This window comes from Anopheles coustani (assembly GCF_943734705.1).
Source record: "Anopheles coustani chromosome X unlocalized genomic scaffold, idAnoCousDA_361_x.2 X_unloc_60, whole genome shotgun sequence".
Classification (NCBI taxonomy): Eukaryota; Metazoa; Arthropoda; class Insecta; order Diptera; family Culicidae; genus Anopheles; species Anopheles coustani.
Window position 1 is genome coordinate 31,171 of NW_026525171.1, and position 16,330 is coordinate 47,500.

Here is a 16,330-nt window from a genome sequence, read left to right on the forward strand (position 1 = left end):
TGATTTTGTGGAACCGATGTGCCCGGCACACACTAAGTTTTGTTGCAAGTTAATAGTGTGCCATGTCCGGGGGGGTTGTGATTAAACTCTGGTGAATTGCGTACTGTGGTGATTGGGGTATGAAAGCCCCGCAGTTGCAATGATCGGACGCGCCTAGCGTGTCCTTTAGTTGATGGTAGGGAAATGAAGGCCCTTGTCAGCTCACCTAAGTATTCATGGAAGTTTGGCATAAGGTCGCTGTGGTAGGGGTATGAAGGCCCCGTCAGCGCATGCACAATCGGGCGCACGAGCGCTTAGCGGAGTCGAATGCCGCTCAAGTGCCTGTCCGGTGCATCGGGTGTGTGTGTGATACGAGGGCAATGAGGTTCGCACGGGGGCTCGCCTCCCGTGTGCTACCGGACTTGACAACATATAGAACGTGGTGTTTGCTCCTCCGGGTGCAATGGGACAATGAACATTCGAACGCAAAGTCGGAATTCTGGTTGATCCTACCAGTAATATACGCTCGTCTCAAAGGTTAAGCCATGCATGTCTAAGTACAAACAGATTTAATGTGAAACCGCATAAGGCTCAGTATAACAGCTATAATTTACGAGATCATCAACCTAGTTACTTGGATAACTGTGGAAAATCTAGAGCTAATACATGCAACATGCCAGGACCCTCGCGGGAACTGGTGCACTTATTAGTCAAACCAATCGCGGGTTCTCCGTGTCATTGAGTTGAAGTCTGGATAATGATGCTGATCGTATGGTCTCGCACCGACGACAGATCTCGCAAATATCTGCCCTATCAACTATGGATGGTAGTATAGAGGACTACCATGGTTGCAACGGGTAACGGGGAATCAGGGTTCGATTCCGGAGAGGGAGCCTGAGAAATGGCTACCACATCCAAGGAAGGCAGCAGGCGCGTAAATTACCCAATCCCGGGACGGGGAGGTAGTGACGAGAAATAACAATATGAAACTCTTTAATGATGTTTCATAATTGGAATGAGTAGAGCATAAATCCTTCTACGAGGATCAAGTGGAGGGCAAGTCTGGTGCCAGCAGCCGCGGTAATTCCAGCTCCACTAGCGTATATTAAAATTGTTGCGGTTAAAACGTTCGAAGTTGATACTTGTCCAACACAGTCCGGCTCCGCCGACCCGGTCAACCCGTGGTCGGTGGGCCAAGTCGGAATCTGGTTGCGACTCAATGGTGTGGTAGGGCACCAAGTCTGTGTCATGGTGTGCCCTTCAACGGGTGCAAGTGTAACATAGAGCTCGACCGCTCACGTTTACCTTGAACAAATTAGAGTGCTTAAAGCAGGGTGCCCAAACGCCCTAGAATAATCTTGCATGGAATAATGGAATACGACCTTGGTCTAATCTTTCATTGGTTTGTACTCAGACCGGAGGTAATGATTAACAGAAGTAGTTGGGGACACTAGTATTACGGCGCGAGAGGTGAAATTCGTAGACCGTCGTAAGACTAACTAAAGCGAAGGCATTTGTCAAGGATGCTTTCTTTAATCAAGAACGAAAGTTAGAGGATCGAAGGCGATTAGATACCGCCCTAGTTCTAACCGTAAACGATGCCAACTAGCAATTGGGAGACGCTACAACCAGGTGCTCTCAGTAGCTTCCGGGAAACCAAAGTCAGGTTCCGGGGGAAGTATGGTTGCAAAGTTGAAACTTAAAGGAATTGACGGAAGGGCACCACAATGAAATGGAGCTTGCAGTTGCAATCGAGCGCTCGTGGTGAACGGACGTGTTCAGGTCGAGCTCCGCTAACGGAGAGTTATTGTGAGTAATTGAGTAATTTTCGAGAGAGAGAAGTTCCAAAGCGTAAAACGGCAGAGAGAGAAAAGAGAGTAAGGCAATGAAGAGTGGCAACTTCAACGCCTGAAAAGTGAGAGTGAGCGAGTTCGCTCCGCGGCTTCGGCCCGAAGAGAGGGAGAAAAACGCGAAACGTTCAGAGAGAGAGAGAACGGAAAGTATGGTTTGGTTCGGCTGAGCCGTGTGCTAAAAGTGGAATGTGCGTGCGAGCGGGCACGTGCGTGTGTGCAACACTTTTTCGTGTCTAGACTTCCAAAAGTAGATTGTGCGTGCGAGTGTGCAACGCTTGAATGATAGTTGTCGGGTGAAGAAGGAGGGAGGAGAGGAGAGAGAAAGGAGTGTTCGGCGACAAGAGAACGAAAAGCTTGGTTTGGTTCGGTTGTGCCGTGTGCTATAAGTAGAATGTGCATGTGAGCGGGCGCGTGCGTGTGTGCAACACTTTTTCGTGTCTAGACTTCCAAAAGTAGACTGTGCGTGCGTGTGTACAACGCTTGAATGATAGTTGTCGGGTGAAGAAGGAGGGAAGAGGGGAGAGAGAAAGGAGTGTGAGGCGACAAGAGAACGAAAAGGTTGGTTTTGCCCTGAGCCAAAAGTAGAACGTTTATGTGAACCCACAAGTGCGTGTGTACAACACTTGAATGATAGTTGTCGGGTGAAGAAGGAGGGAAGAGGGGAGAGAAAGGAGTGTTCGGCGAAAAGAGAACGAAAAGTGTCTAGACTTCCAAAAGTAGATTATACGTGCGTGTGTACAACACTTAAATGATAGTTGTCGGGTGAAGAAGGAGGGAAGAGGGGAGAGAGAAAGGAGTGTGAGGCGACAAGAGAACGGAAAGTTTGGTTTGGTTCGGCCGTGTGCTAAAAGTAGAATGTGCATGCGAGCGGGCACGTGCGTGTGTGCAACACTTTTTCGTGTCTAGACTTCCAAAAGTAGATTGTGCGTGCGTGTGTACAACGCCTGAATGATAGCTGTTGGGTGAAGAAGGAAGGAAGAGGGGAGAGAGAAAGGAATGTGTCTAGACTCCCAAAAGTAGACTGTGCGTGCGTGTGTACAACGCTTGAATGATAGTTGTCGGGTGAAGAAGGAGGGAAGAGGGGAGAGAGAAAGGAGTGTGAGGCGACAAGAGAACGAAAAGGTTGGTTTTGCCCTGGGCCAAAAGTAGAACGTTTATGTGAACCCACAAGTGCGTGTGTACAACACTTGAATGATAGTTGTCGGGTGAAGAAGGAGGGAAGAGGGGAGAGAAAGGAGTGTTCGGCGACAAGAGAACGAAAAGTGTCTAGACTTCCAAAAGTAGATTGTACGTGCGCGTGTACAACACTTAAATGATAGTTGTCGGGTGAAGAAGGAGGGAAGAGGGGAGAGAGAAAAGAGTGTGAGGCGACAAGAGAACGAAAAGGTTGGTTTGGTTCGGCCGTGTGCTAGAAGTAGAATGTGCGTGCGAGCGGGCACGTGCGTGTGTGCAACACTTTTCCGTGTCTAGACTTAAAAAAGTAGATTGTGCGTGCGTGTGTACAACGCTTGAATGATAGTTGTCGGGTGAAGAAGGAGGGAAGAGGGGAGAGAGAAAGGAGTGTGAGGCGACAAGAGAACGAAAAGGTTGGTTTGGCCCTGAGCCAAAAGTAGAACGTTTATGTGAACCCACAAGTGCGTGTGTACAACACTTGAATGATAGTTGTCGGGTGAAGAAGGAGGGAAGAGGGGAGGGAAAGGAGTGTTCGGCGAAAAGAGAACGAAAAGTGTCTAGACTTCCAAAAGTAGATTGTACGTGCGCGTGTACAACACTTAAATGATAGTTGTCGGGTGAAGAAGGAGGGAAGAGGGGAGAGAGAAAAGAGTGTGAGGCGACAAGAGAACGAAAAGGTTGGTTTGGTTCGGCCGTGTGCTAGAAGTAGAATGTGCGTGCGAGCGGGCACGTGCGTGTGTGCAACACTTTTCCGTGTCTAGACTTAAAAAAGTAGATTGTGCGTGCGTGTGTACAACGCTTGAATGATAGTTGTCGGGTGAAGAAGGAGGGAAGAGGGGAGAGAGAAAGGAGTGTGAGGCGACAAGAGAACGAAAAGGTTGGTTTGGCCCTGAGCCAAAAGTAGAACGTTTATGTGAACCCACAAGTGCGTGTGTACAACACTTGAATGATAGTTGTCGGGTGAAGAAGGAGGGAAGAGGGGAGAGAGAAAGGAGTGTGTCTAGACTTCCAAAAGTAGATTGTGCGTGCGTGTGTGCAACACTTGAATGATAGTTGTCGGGTGAAGAAGGAGGGAAGAGGAGAGAGAGACCATAGTGTTCAGCAACAAGAGACTAAGGGGAGAGAGCGAGTGACCAGGGCCGTGCAAAGCGTGAGGCAGGTCAGGAAATCAGCTGGCCAAGAGCCAACGGTCGACTGCGAATGTGTGTGTGTGAGTGAATCGGGCGAACCGGTTGGACCGTTTCAGGAAGGTGTCTCCGCTAAGAGTCAGCCATCGAAAAGCGCCCCTAGCGTTGAGTGGCGGAAACACCGCGGGACGGAAGTCAAGCGGCCGAGCGTTGCAGATTGCATCTCATCAGGCGTCAGGATCCAGGAGAGCGGGTTAGCGATTGCATCACATCAGGCGACCGGATTTAGGTGAGCGGGCTCGCGATTGCATCACATCAGGCGACCGGAGAGCGGCATTGCCTAATTGTAGGCGCCACATCAGGAGTGTCCCGGGAAACCATAGCGCCCGGTCAAGTGGAAAAGGAGTTGCGGATTGCAGCCGACCAGGTGATCGGATTTGGACGAGCGGGGTAGCGGATTCATCTGGCCGAGCGTTGCAGATTGCATCCCATCAGGCGTCCGGATTCAGGAGAGCGGGTTAGCGATTGCATCTCATCAGGCGACCGGATTTAGGTGAGCGCTAGCGATTGCATATCATCAGGCGACCGGATTCAGGTGAGCGGTCAGGCGATTGCATCTCATCAGGCGACGAGTGTCCTGGGAAACCATAGCGCCCGGGCAAGTGGAAAAGGGGCTGCGGATTGCATCCCACCAGGCGACCGGATTCGGACGAGCGGGGTAGCGGATTCATCTGGCCGAGCGTTGCAGATTGCATCTCATCAGGCGTCCGGATTCAGGAGAGCGGGTTAGCGATTGCATCTCATCAGGCGACCGGATTTAGGCGAGCGGGTAGGCGATTGCAGCTCATCAGGCGACGGGAGAGCGGCATTGCCTAACTGTAGGTGCCACATCAGGAGTGTCCCGGGAAACCATAGCGCCCGGTCAAGTGGAAAGGGGTTGCGGATTGCATCTCACCAGGCGACCGGATTCGAACGAGCGGGGTAGAGGATTTACCTGGCTGAGCGTTGCAGATTACATCTCATCAGGCGTCCGGATTGAGGAGATTAGTTATTGCATATCATCAGGCGACCGGATATAGGTGAGCGTTAGCGATTGCATCTCATCAGGCGACCGGATTTAGGTGAGCGGGCTCGCGATTGCATCTCATCAGCATTGCTGGCATTGGCTAACTGCAAGCGTCACAACGGAGAGAGTTTTGAAAATGGTAGGAAGTCTAGCGGGGTAGGGGTCGACCATTCCATCTAAGTCCCCCCGCCCCCATCTACTCATCACCATGCTTGACAAGACACCGAAAAAGACACTGCGAGCTGGCCCAGCCACGGGCCGCAGCTCGGCGGTAGAGAATGCCGAGGCGGCAGAAGTGGAAGCTGCACGCGCAACAACTAGGACGAAAAGGGTGGAACGGACGCCGCCGCCGCAACGGACGCCGCGGCCGCGCGCGCGCTCCTCGAGCAGCAGGCTTCCGTTCGAGGAAAACCTAATAATGTTCATCGGAGATGTGGAGAAGGAGCTAGAAACATCGGCGAAGTCAAGTGCAACTCCTGTGGCTTCCCCGGTAGCGGAAAACTGCTCGATGGTATCGACGCCCGCAGCAACCAATTCTTTGGTTCAGGAGCAGCAGGTCCCGCAGCTCCAAGAGGCATCGGGAGGGAAAGACCCCTCGGAGAATAACACGCAGAGCGCTGGAATGGCCGCAATGGCCGAAACCATCAAGGCCCTGACGGCGCAAAACGCGGCACTGCAAGCCCAGGTAGCAGAGTTAATGGCCAAGGTAGAGAGGCTCCTGGAAGCCCAAGCCGCCCAAGCCATCCAGCAGGCCCAACTGGTGGAAGAGGGTCGAAAGAACATTAGGGAAATGGTTCGCGAGGCCATGGGAGAAAAACCAAAGCCCAAACAACTGAGCAGCAGCACCAGGAATGAGGTCAAAGAGACAGTGTCACTGCCACCGCGAGCGCAGCAGCAGCAGCATTCGAAGCCACAGCAGCAGTCACAGCGACAGCAGGGGCAGAAGCAGCAGCAGTCGCAGCGGCAGGGGGGGCAGCAACAGCAGCAAAGGCAGCAGCAGCAGCAGGACGAGGGCTTCCGGACAGTAGACAAGAAAGGTCGCCCGATCTACAATAAGCAGCGAGAGGAGTCTCGGGTCAACAAGGAGAATCCCAAGGCCAACATGGGCAAGAGGACCGAGATTCCCAGCGACAGGCGTTCGTTCGCCGAGACGGTAGTGGGAAATGGAACGACTAGGCCGCAAGCAGGAGCAGTTCCAGCCACACGCCCGCAGGGCGATTGTCGACCCCCGAGGCCAGCGATGACCAAAGGAAGACCGGACGTCATCACAGTCTGCCCGCCAGCGGGGGTTAGCTACCGGGACGTGTTCGTCAAGGTCCGAGCTCTAGAAGATGTCGCGGATAAGGTCCAGCGCGGAGAGCGCACTGCAGCCAATAACCTGACCATGACCCTCAAGAGGAAGGTGGACGCCCAGGCGGTGTTCGAGCGGGTACGAGCAGCAGCACCAGAGGGCAGTGAGGTGCATCTTCGGCTCGACACGGCCGTGGTAACGTTCAAAGGAGTAGACATGTTGGCCGAGCGCAAGGATGTCGCGAAGGCCATTTCAGACCAGTTCGGCGAGGAGGTCAGCGCGGAATGTGTCACCCTCCGGCGATTTTACCAGGGAGATCAGCGGGCGTTCGTCAGGCTGCCAAGGCGGATTGCCAACGCGCTGGTAGGAAACCGCCTGGTCTTTGGATACAGTAGCTGCTGGGTTGACTTCGCCCCAGCCAGGCCAGTTGAAGAGATGCGCTGCCACCGCTGCCTGCTTCGCGGGCACATTGCGCGCTCCTGCCCCGGTCCAGACCGTTCCGCACTGTGCCGTCGGTGCGGTGGGCAGGGCCACAAGGCTGCAGGCTGCAGCAACCCAGTGAAGTGCCTGGTGTGCGGAGGACCGCATGCTACTGGCACAGATAAGTGCAAGAACCGCCGTCAGAATTCAACGTAGTACTGCAGCAGAATTTAAGACGGAGTGCGATGGCCCAGGATCTATTGACCCAGTTGGCCCGCGAACGTGGTGCGGACGTGGCACTTTTGTCCGACTATCACCGCGTTCCAGCGAACAACGGCAACTGGGTCTTTGATCCTGCAACAAGAACAGCGGTCGTCGCACTGGGGAGATTCCCGATCCAGCGAGTGGTCAGCGTCGCGGAAGGGATGGTGGCGGTGGAGGTGAACGGCATCACCTTTATTAGCTGTTACGCCCCACCATCCTGGGATCTCCCCCGGTTCAGAGTACTAATGGAGGCGGTGCAGATAGCAGCACATGGACGGCAGCGCGTGGTCCTGGCCGGTGATTTCAACGCGGCCGCGGTCGAGTGGGGCCGCCAATCCACCAACAACCGGGGACACGAAATCATCGCCCTTGCGGAGCTGTTATCATTACGGGTGCTGAACCGCGGACGGACACCGACCTTCACGGGGAGTGCCGTTGCCCCCCCGGTGGTGAATGATATCAGTCTGGCGTCCAGGAGCATCGCGGGCGGGGAGGACTGGGTCGTCCTGCAGGATTACACAGCGAGCGACCATCAGCCGCTGTTCTACACCGTGGGCATCCCCGCAGCACCAACGCGCCGTCCGGTTAGAGCAGACCAACCACCCCCGAGGCCGAGTCGACGATGGGACACGTCGGTGTTTTCAGCCGAGCTGTTCACGGAGGCGCTCCGCTTGCTGAACTTCAACGAGGTTGCGCAGGATCCGGCCACCCTCGTCTCCACGCTGCAGCGCGCGTGCGATGAGGTGATGCCTCGGATGAACTCCAGGAACCGCACTCACGTCTTTTGGTGGACGGAGGAAATCGCCGAGCTACGCGAGAGCTGCCGGCGAGCCAGGGCGATTCTCCGACGCACGCGGGATCCAACGCTTCGTTTGCTGCGCGCGGCGACCCTCCGTGCCACCAAGAAGCGTCTCCGGAAGGCGATCAGTGCCAGCAAGAGGCGCTGCAACGAGGAGCTCGCTGATAGTATAGAGGACAACCCTTGGGGGGACGCGTACCGGATAGTGACGGCGTGGGTGAAGGGCGCCCGCCTGCCCCAGGAACGCGACGCCGAGGTACTGGGAGGCATAGTCGACGAGCTATTTCCCACGCACCCCCCCATGGAGTGGCCGGAGTCACCAGGGCCGGGCGTTGAGGAACCGCCACTGCGTCCAATCACCGATGAGGAACTCCTAGCGATCGCGGCCAGGCTGAACCCCCGAAAGGCCCCCGGGCCAGATGGCGTCCCCAATGGTGCAGTCACGGCGGCAATCCGAGAGTCTCCCGCTACTTTCCGGCGCATTTACCAGCAGCTGCTGGACAGCGGAGACTTCCCGGTGGCGTGGAAAGCGCAGCGATTGGTGTTACTGCCTAAGCCAGGGAAACCACCGGGCCAGGCGTCATCTTTTCGGCCCCTATGCATGCTCGACACTGTCGGTAAAGTGTTCGAGCGCATAGTCCTGGATCGTCTCAACGATCACCTGGAGGCCCCACTGCCAGGTGGTCGTCGCCTCTCTCCCCGCCAGTACGGTTTCCGTAAGGGGAGATCGACGGTGGAGGCGATCCAGGAGGTGGTGAAGGCGGGACAACGAGCGATGGCGTTTAAGCGCACCAACCAACGCGACCGCAGGTGCTGCATGGTGGTTGCACTTGATGTCAAAAACGCCTTCAACTCGGCAGGATGGACCAACATCGGGAGGGCCCTGGAGGCCAAAGGCGTTCCTCAGGCGCTGCTGGACATCATCGGGAGCTATTTTCGTGACCGAGTGCTCCACTACTCCACCAACACCGGACATGTTTCGAGGCCCGTCACCGCCGGCGTTCCACAGGGCTCCATCTTGGGGCCCACCCTGTGGAACGCCATGTACGACGGAGTCCTCGGATTGGAGCTGCCACCGGGAGCGGAGATAGTGGGGTTCGCCGATGATATCGTCTTGCTGGTGCCAGGCAGGACCCCGAGAGAATCTTCGACGCTGGCGACCCGGGCGATTAACACAGTACGGCGGTGGATGGCGGACCACCAGCTGTCCCTAGCCTTGGAGAAAACAGAGATGGTGATGGTGAGCTGCTTGCGGCAGGGCCATCCGAGGGTGCCAGTGCGTGTCGGGGGCTCCACGCTTCGCTCTAAGCGTCATATAAGGTACCTCGGTGTCCAGGTGGAGGATCACTTATCCTGGAATTTTCACGTGAAGGCGGTAACGGAAAAGGCCAACAGGATAAACCGAGCACTGTGTCACCTGCTCAAAAATCATGGCGGCCCTTCCAGTGTGCGACGTCGGACCCTCGCTAATGTGTCGACGTCCATCTTACGATACGCGGCCCCGGTATGGTGGGAGGCTACGCGTATACAGAGCAACAGACGTCTGCTGAACCGGGTGCAGAATCGGGCAGCCAAGATGGTCGCGAGCACCTTCCGGACCGTAAAGTACGACGTGGCTACGTTGGTTGCTGGTATACCACCTATAGTCGAGCTTATTAAGGAGGATCACCGCTGCCACGAGCGAAAGCAGCAGTCCGGCGGCACCCCAGCAGAGATCCGCAAGGAGGAGAGGGCGGCGACAATGCGCAACTGGCAGGAGAGCTGGGATGAGTTGGCGCAGGACGGCGTGGCGTCAAGCCGATTCATCAGATGGAGCCACAGAGTCCTCCCGGACGTGGACAGATGGGTCAACCGGAAGCACGGACGGGTGGGCTTCCACCTGTCGCAGGTACTGACAGGACACGGCTTCTTCAGGGAGTACCTGCATTCCAGGAAGTTCACCCGGTCCCCGTGTTGCTCAGCCTGTCCGGGAGTCGACGAAACACCAGAGCACGTGCTGTTTCAATGCCCGCGGTTCGCGGAAGTGCGTGAACGGCTCCTCACGGGACACGGTCTTCAGCCGGTGACGGCTGACACGCTCCTCGACCACATGCTGCACGATCCTGACGCCTGGGAGCGTGTGGAAGAGGCAGCGGTCAGTGTCACCCGGGAGCTGCAGCGCGTCTGGAGGCTGGAGAGCGCGGCAGAGGCTCTACGGACAACGCGAGAGGCCAGACGTCGGGCGACGGAGCGGGAGGCGCGACGGCAGCGGTGGAGAGAGGGCCGGTTCGGCCGTGATCCTACGCTGCGGGACCGCATCCTCGCGATGGATGCCGACGTGCGCGAAGCGTTCAGGCGGCGAGCCAGGCAGCTTCAAACCAACATCAGACACCTGGAGCTGAGGCGCGATCGGTTGCCGGCGGGGATGTTCGAGGCCACGATGGCGCTCTATGTAGCGAGGCTTCGCCATCATGACGCGGCGCCTGATCAGCAGACACAGACAGCAGCAACACTGCAGCAAGCCGAACTGGGCCTGGAGAACGCTCGTCGGCGGCAGCGGAATGCTCGGCAACGGGCGACGCGAAGGAATAACCGGCAGCGAAGCCGGTAAAGCGGCCACCTAAGACGTGGAAGGTAGTAAGGGAATGCGTCCCAGGACAAATAAATAGGAGCTAGCGGCCCGATGGCCAGAAGCCCGCCCCACACGGCTCTACCGTGTAGGTGCATGCCGTGTGGGGCACCAACAGGGCAAGTGTAGGGAGTAGGAATTGTCTTTCTGTAAACTGTGATATGATTTTTTAGAATTTTAAGAGAAATACAGTTCTGAACCCTGATGAAAAAAAAAATGAAATGGAGCTTGCGGTTCAATTTGACTCAACACGGGAAAACTTACCAGGTCCGAACTTATGGAGGTGAGACAGATTAATAGCTCTTTCTCAAATTTAAGGGTAGTGGTGCATGGCCGTTCTTAGTTCGTGGATTGATTTGTCTGGTTAATTCCGATAACGAACGTGACTCACATATGCTAACTAGAACGCAGTCAGCGTTAATGCGTCGATGCCGATTGGAACGGGTTAGGACCTTTCGGTGGAGTATGACCTGACACCTTCGCTGTTCGTGTGCGCAAGTGCACTTACGGTACGCTGCTTAGCAGGACAATTTGTGTTTAGCAAAATGAGATCGAGCGATAACAGGTCCGTGATGCCCTTAGATGTTCTGGGCTACACGCGTGCTACAATGTGGGTAGCAGCGTGTCTCCTATTCCGAGAGGAACGGGAAATCACTCAAATACTCACTTAGTAGGGATTATGGATTGCAATGGTCCATATGAACTCGGAACTTCTAGTAAGTGCTGGTCATCAGCCAGCGTTGAATACGTCCCTGCCCTTTGTACACACCGCCCGTCGCTACTACCGATGGATTATTTAGTGAGGTCTTTGGAGATGATCGTTCGCTGGATCCTCGTGAACCGCGTCTGCTTTATCGAAGTTGACCGAACTTGATGATTTAGAGGAAGTAAAAGTCGTAACAAGGTTTCCGTAGGTGAACCTGCGGAAGGATCATTAGTGGCCAAGTGATCCTTCCAGAAGTCCGAACCTGCGGGTTGAGACTTCGGCACAAGTTGCCATATGATAATTGACGAAACACTATAGAAGTCCGAACCTGCGGGTTGAGACTCAGGCACAAGTTGCCATATGAAAGTTGACGAAACACTAACAAGTCCGAACCTGCGGGTTGAGACTTAGGCACACGTTGCCTTATACATGACTTCGAACAAATACACAAGTCCGAACCTGCGGGTTGAGACTTAGGCACAAGTTGCCTTATACATGACTTCGAACAAATACACAAGTCCGAACCTGCGGGTTGAGACTTAGGCACAAGTTGCCATATGAAAGTTGACGAAACACTAACAAGTCCGAACCTGCGAGTTGAGACTTAGGCACACGTTGCCTTATACATGACTTCGAACAAATACACAAGTCCGAACTTGCGGGTTGAGACTTAGGCACAAGTTGCCTTATACATACATTGGCCAAATAAACAGAAGTCCGAACCTGCGGGTTGAGACTTAGGCACAAGTTGCCATATTATATTCGATCAAACACTAAGTAGTCCGAACCTGCGGGTTGAGACTCAAGACCGTAACAAGATGTTACTATACAAGTCCGAACCTAAGGGTTGAGACTTAATGCGATCTAGATACCAAGTTGACATCCAATACCTGTTGAGCAAAACCAAAGATTCCCTGTTCTCGAATGATTACACTATATAACAGGGAATCAGGAAGAAATCAAGCAAGCGTGAAACAAAGTCATCACTTGGGCATGCTCGATAGCCAACCACATGACCTTAACCTAAGAGAGCATGCAAACCACATGATACCTATAAACGATTAACCCGCCCTAGTTCAATCGTTCACCAAGTGATGACTTCAGTATGGCTAAGAGAAAAACTTTTAAATGGGAAAAACTCTAAGTCCGAACCTCCGGGTTGAGACTTCCGCGTCGGAGGTGGGCGCACCTCCTATCCGAAAGATGGTGAATCAGGGGTGTTCGATCAGCAATGGTCGGATGCCCCGTCGTAGTCCAACTATGACAATCCAAGTCAAGACCTCCGGGTTGAGACTTTCCGCGAGTACAAGCATAAAGGAACACGGACCAAGCCGTACCGAGAGAATCGGTACTAGAGCCCTCGTGGTTCTACATTGAGAGAGCCCTCGTGGTTCTCATTAGGGGCTTTATGCAAGTCGTACTCAATACTGTGGTGTGAAGTATAAAGTATAGTCTTCGCCTGGTCCACGCTGCTTCGGCGGTCCTGGGTAAGATAGTTCATTCTAGCTTGCCCTATAGTGGAATGAGGACACTTAATGCTTCGTCTTTTAGCGGCGGCTAGACTCCTCCTCACGGGGAACGAGTTGACGCACACAGCGGCGGCTTACGCACTATGGCAATCATGGATGCCTGAAGATTCCGTGAAGTTCTCCCCTGGTCCACGCTGCTTCGGCAGTCCTGGGTAAAATGGAATATTTCCAGCTTGCCCTATAGTGGAAGAGGACTATCCAACAATACAAAGTCAAGACCTCCGGGTTGAGACTTTCCGCGTCGGTGGTGTCGCGCACCGCCTATCCGAAAGATGGTGTAACAGGGGTGTTCGATCAGCAATGGTCGGATGCCCCGTCATAGTCCAACTATGACAACCAAAGTCAAGACCTCCGGGTTGAGACTTTCCGCGTCCGGAGGTACGCGTACCGCCTACCCGAAAGATGGTGTGCTTCTGGGGTATTCGATGAGTCGGATACCCCGTCGTAGTCCAACTATGACAATCAAAGTCAAGACCTCCGGGTTGAGACTTCCGCGTCCGGAGGTACGCGTACCGCCTACCCGAAAGATGGTGTGCTTCTGGGGTATTCGATGAGTCGGATACCCCGTCGTAGTCCAACTATGACAATCAAAGTCAAGACCTCCGGGTTGAGACTTCCGCGTCCGGAGGTACGCGTACCGCCTACCCGAAAGATGGTGAATCAGGGGTGTTCGATCAGCAATGGTCGGATGCCCCGTCGTAGTCCAACTATGACAATCAAAGTCAAGACCTCCGGGTTGAGACTTTCCGCGAGTACAAGCATAAAGGAACACGGACCAAGCCGTACCGAGAGAATCGGTACTAGAGCCCTCGTGGTTCTACATTGAGAGAGCCCTCGTGGTTCTCATTAGGGGCTTTATGCAAGTCGTACTCAATACTGTGGTGTGAAGTATAAAGTATAGTCTTCGCCTGGTCCACGCTGCTTCGGCGGTCCTGGGTAAGATAGTTCATTCTAGCTTGCCCTATAGTGGAATGAGGACACTTAATGCTTCGTCTTTTAGCGGCGGCTAGACTCCTCCTCACGGGGAACGAGTTGACGCACACAGCGGCGGCTTACGCACTATGGCAATCATGGATGCCTGAAGATTCCGTGAAGTTCTCCCCTGGTCCACGCTGCTTCGGCAGTCCTGGGTAAAATGGAATATTTCCAGCTTGCCCTATAGTGGAAGAGGACTATCCAACAATACAAAGTCAAGACCTCCGGGTTGAGACTTTCCGCGTCGGTGGTGTCGCGCACCGCCTATCCGAAAGATGGTGTAACAGGGGTGTTCGATCAGCAATGGTCGGATGCCCCGTCATAGTCCAACTATGACAACCAAAGTCAAGACCTCCGGGTTGAGACTTTCCGCGTCCGGAGGTACGCGTACCGCCTACCCGAAAGATGGTGTGCTTCTGGGGTATTCGATGAGTCGGATACCCCGTCGTAGTCCAACTATGACAATCAAAGTCAAGACCTCCGGGTTGAGACTTCCGCGTCCGGAGGTACGCGTACCGCCTACCCGAAAGATGGTGTGCTTCTGGGGTATTCGATGAGTCGGATACCCCGTCGTAGTCCAACTATGACAATCAAAGTCAAGACCTCCGGGTTGAGACTTCCGCGTCCGGAGGTACGCGTACCGCCTACCCGAAAGATGGTGAATCAGGGGTGTTCGATCAGCAATGGTCGGATGCCCCGTCGTAGTCCAACTATGACAATCAAAGTCAAGACCTCCGGGTTGAGACTTTCTAAGAGTACAAGCATAAAGGAACACGGACCAAGCCGTACCGAGAGAATCGGTACTAGAGCCCTTGTGGTTCTACATTGAGAGAGCCCTCGTGGTTCTCATTAGGGGCTTTATGCAAGAAGTACTCAATACTGTGGTGTGAAGTATAAAGTATAGAGTCCTCCACTGGTCCACGCTGCTCCGGCGGTCCTGGGTAAGATAGTTCATTCTAGCTTGCCCTATGTGGAAGAGGACTCAATACCCTACCTGTTGAGCTTGAAACAAAGTCATCACTTGGGCATGCTCATATTGCCATACACAATTACATTATATTCGAATGAGCATGCAAGCGACCCTATATAGACCGAACCAAAACGATAGATACCGCCGTAGTTCACCCCCACCAAGTGATGACTTCAGTATGGCTAGTGTGTGAAGTATAAAGTATAGTCCTCCCCTGGTCCACACTGCTTCGGCGGTCCTGGGTAAGATAGTTAGTTCTAGCTTGCCCTATGTGGAAGAGGACACAATACTTAATACTTAGAGTACAAGCATAAAGGAACACGGACCAAGCCGTACCGAGAGAATCGGTACTAGAGCCCTCGTGGTTCTACATTGAGAGAGCCCTCGTGGTTCTCATTAGGGGCTTTATGCAAGTCGTACTCAATACTGTGGTGTGAAGTATAAAGTATAGAGTCCTCCACTGGTCCACGCTGCTCCGGCGGTCCTGGGTAAGATAGTTCATTCTAGCTTGCCCTATGTGGAAGAGGACTCAATACCCTACCTGTTGAGCTTGAAACAAAGTCATCACTTGGGCATGCTCATATTGCCATACAATATTCCATTATCTACTAATGAGCATGCAGCTATATGATTATAACCTGTAAACGATTACCCCGCCGTAGTTCAGCGCTTCAACCAAGTGATGACTTCAGTATGGCTAGTGTGTGAAGTATAAAGTATAGTCCTCCCCTGGTCCACACTGCTTCGGCGGTCCTGGGTAAGATAGTTAGTTCTAGCTTGCCCTATGTGGAAGAGGACACCATACTTAATACTGTGGTGTAATGAACAAAGTATAGTCCTCCACTGGTCCACGCTGCTTCGGCGGTCCTGGGTAAGATAGTTAGTTCTAGCTTGCCCTATGTGGAAGAGGGCATACAAGACAAAGTATAGTTCTCCCCTGGTCCACGCTGCTTCGGCGGTCCTGGGTAAGATAGTTAATTCTAGCTTGCCCTATGTGGAAGAGAGCATACATGAACCAAGAACGAAGGTTAGATCGAGGAATGATTCGACAACTAACCGATGGTATGAAATGTGAAGAATTCAAGCAAGCACACAATCAAGTCATCACTTGGGCATGCTCGATAGCCAACCCTATGACATAAACCTAGTAGAGCATGCGAAAACCAATATATATGTAAACGATGCCCCTCCCTAGTTCAGCGCTTCAACCAAGTGATGACTTCAGAATGGCTAAATCAAATCGGTTCAAAACATACCATCGGTACCCTATTGAAACACACAAGTCGATATCAAACCTCATGATTGTGTAGTCCTCCACTGGTCCACGCCGCTTCGGCGGTCCTGGGTAAGATAGTTCATTCTAGCTTGCCCTATGTGGAAGAGGGCACATTACTCAATACTGTGGTGTTATGAACAAAGTATAGTCCTCCACTGGTCCACGCTGCTCCGGCGGTCCTGGGTAAGATAGTTCATTCTAGCTTGCCCTATGTGGAAGAGGGCATACAAGACAAAGTATAGTTCTCCCCTGGTCCACGCTGCTTCGGCGGTCCTGGGTAAGATAGTTAATTCT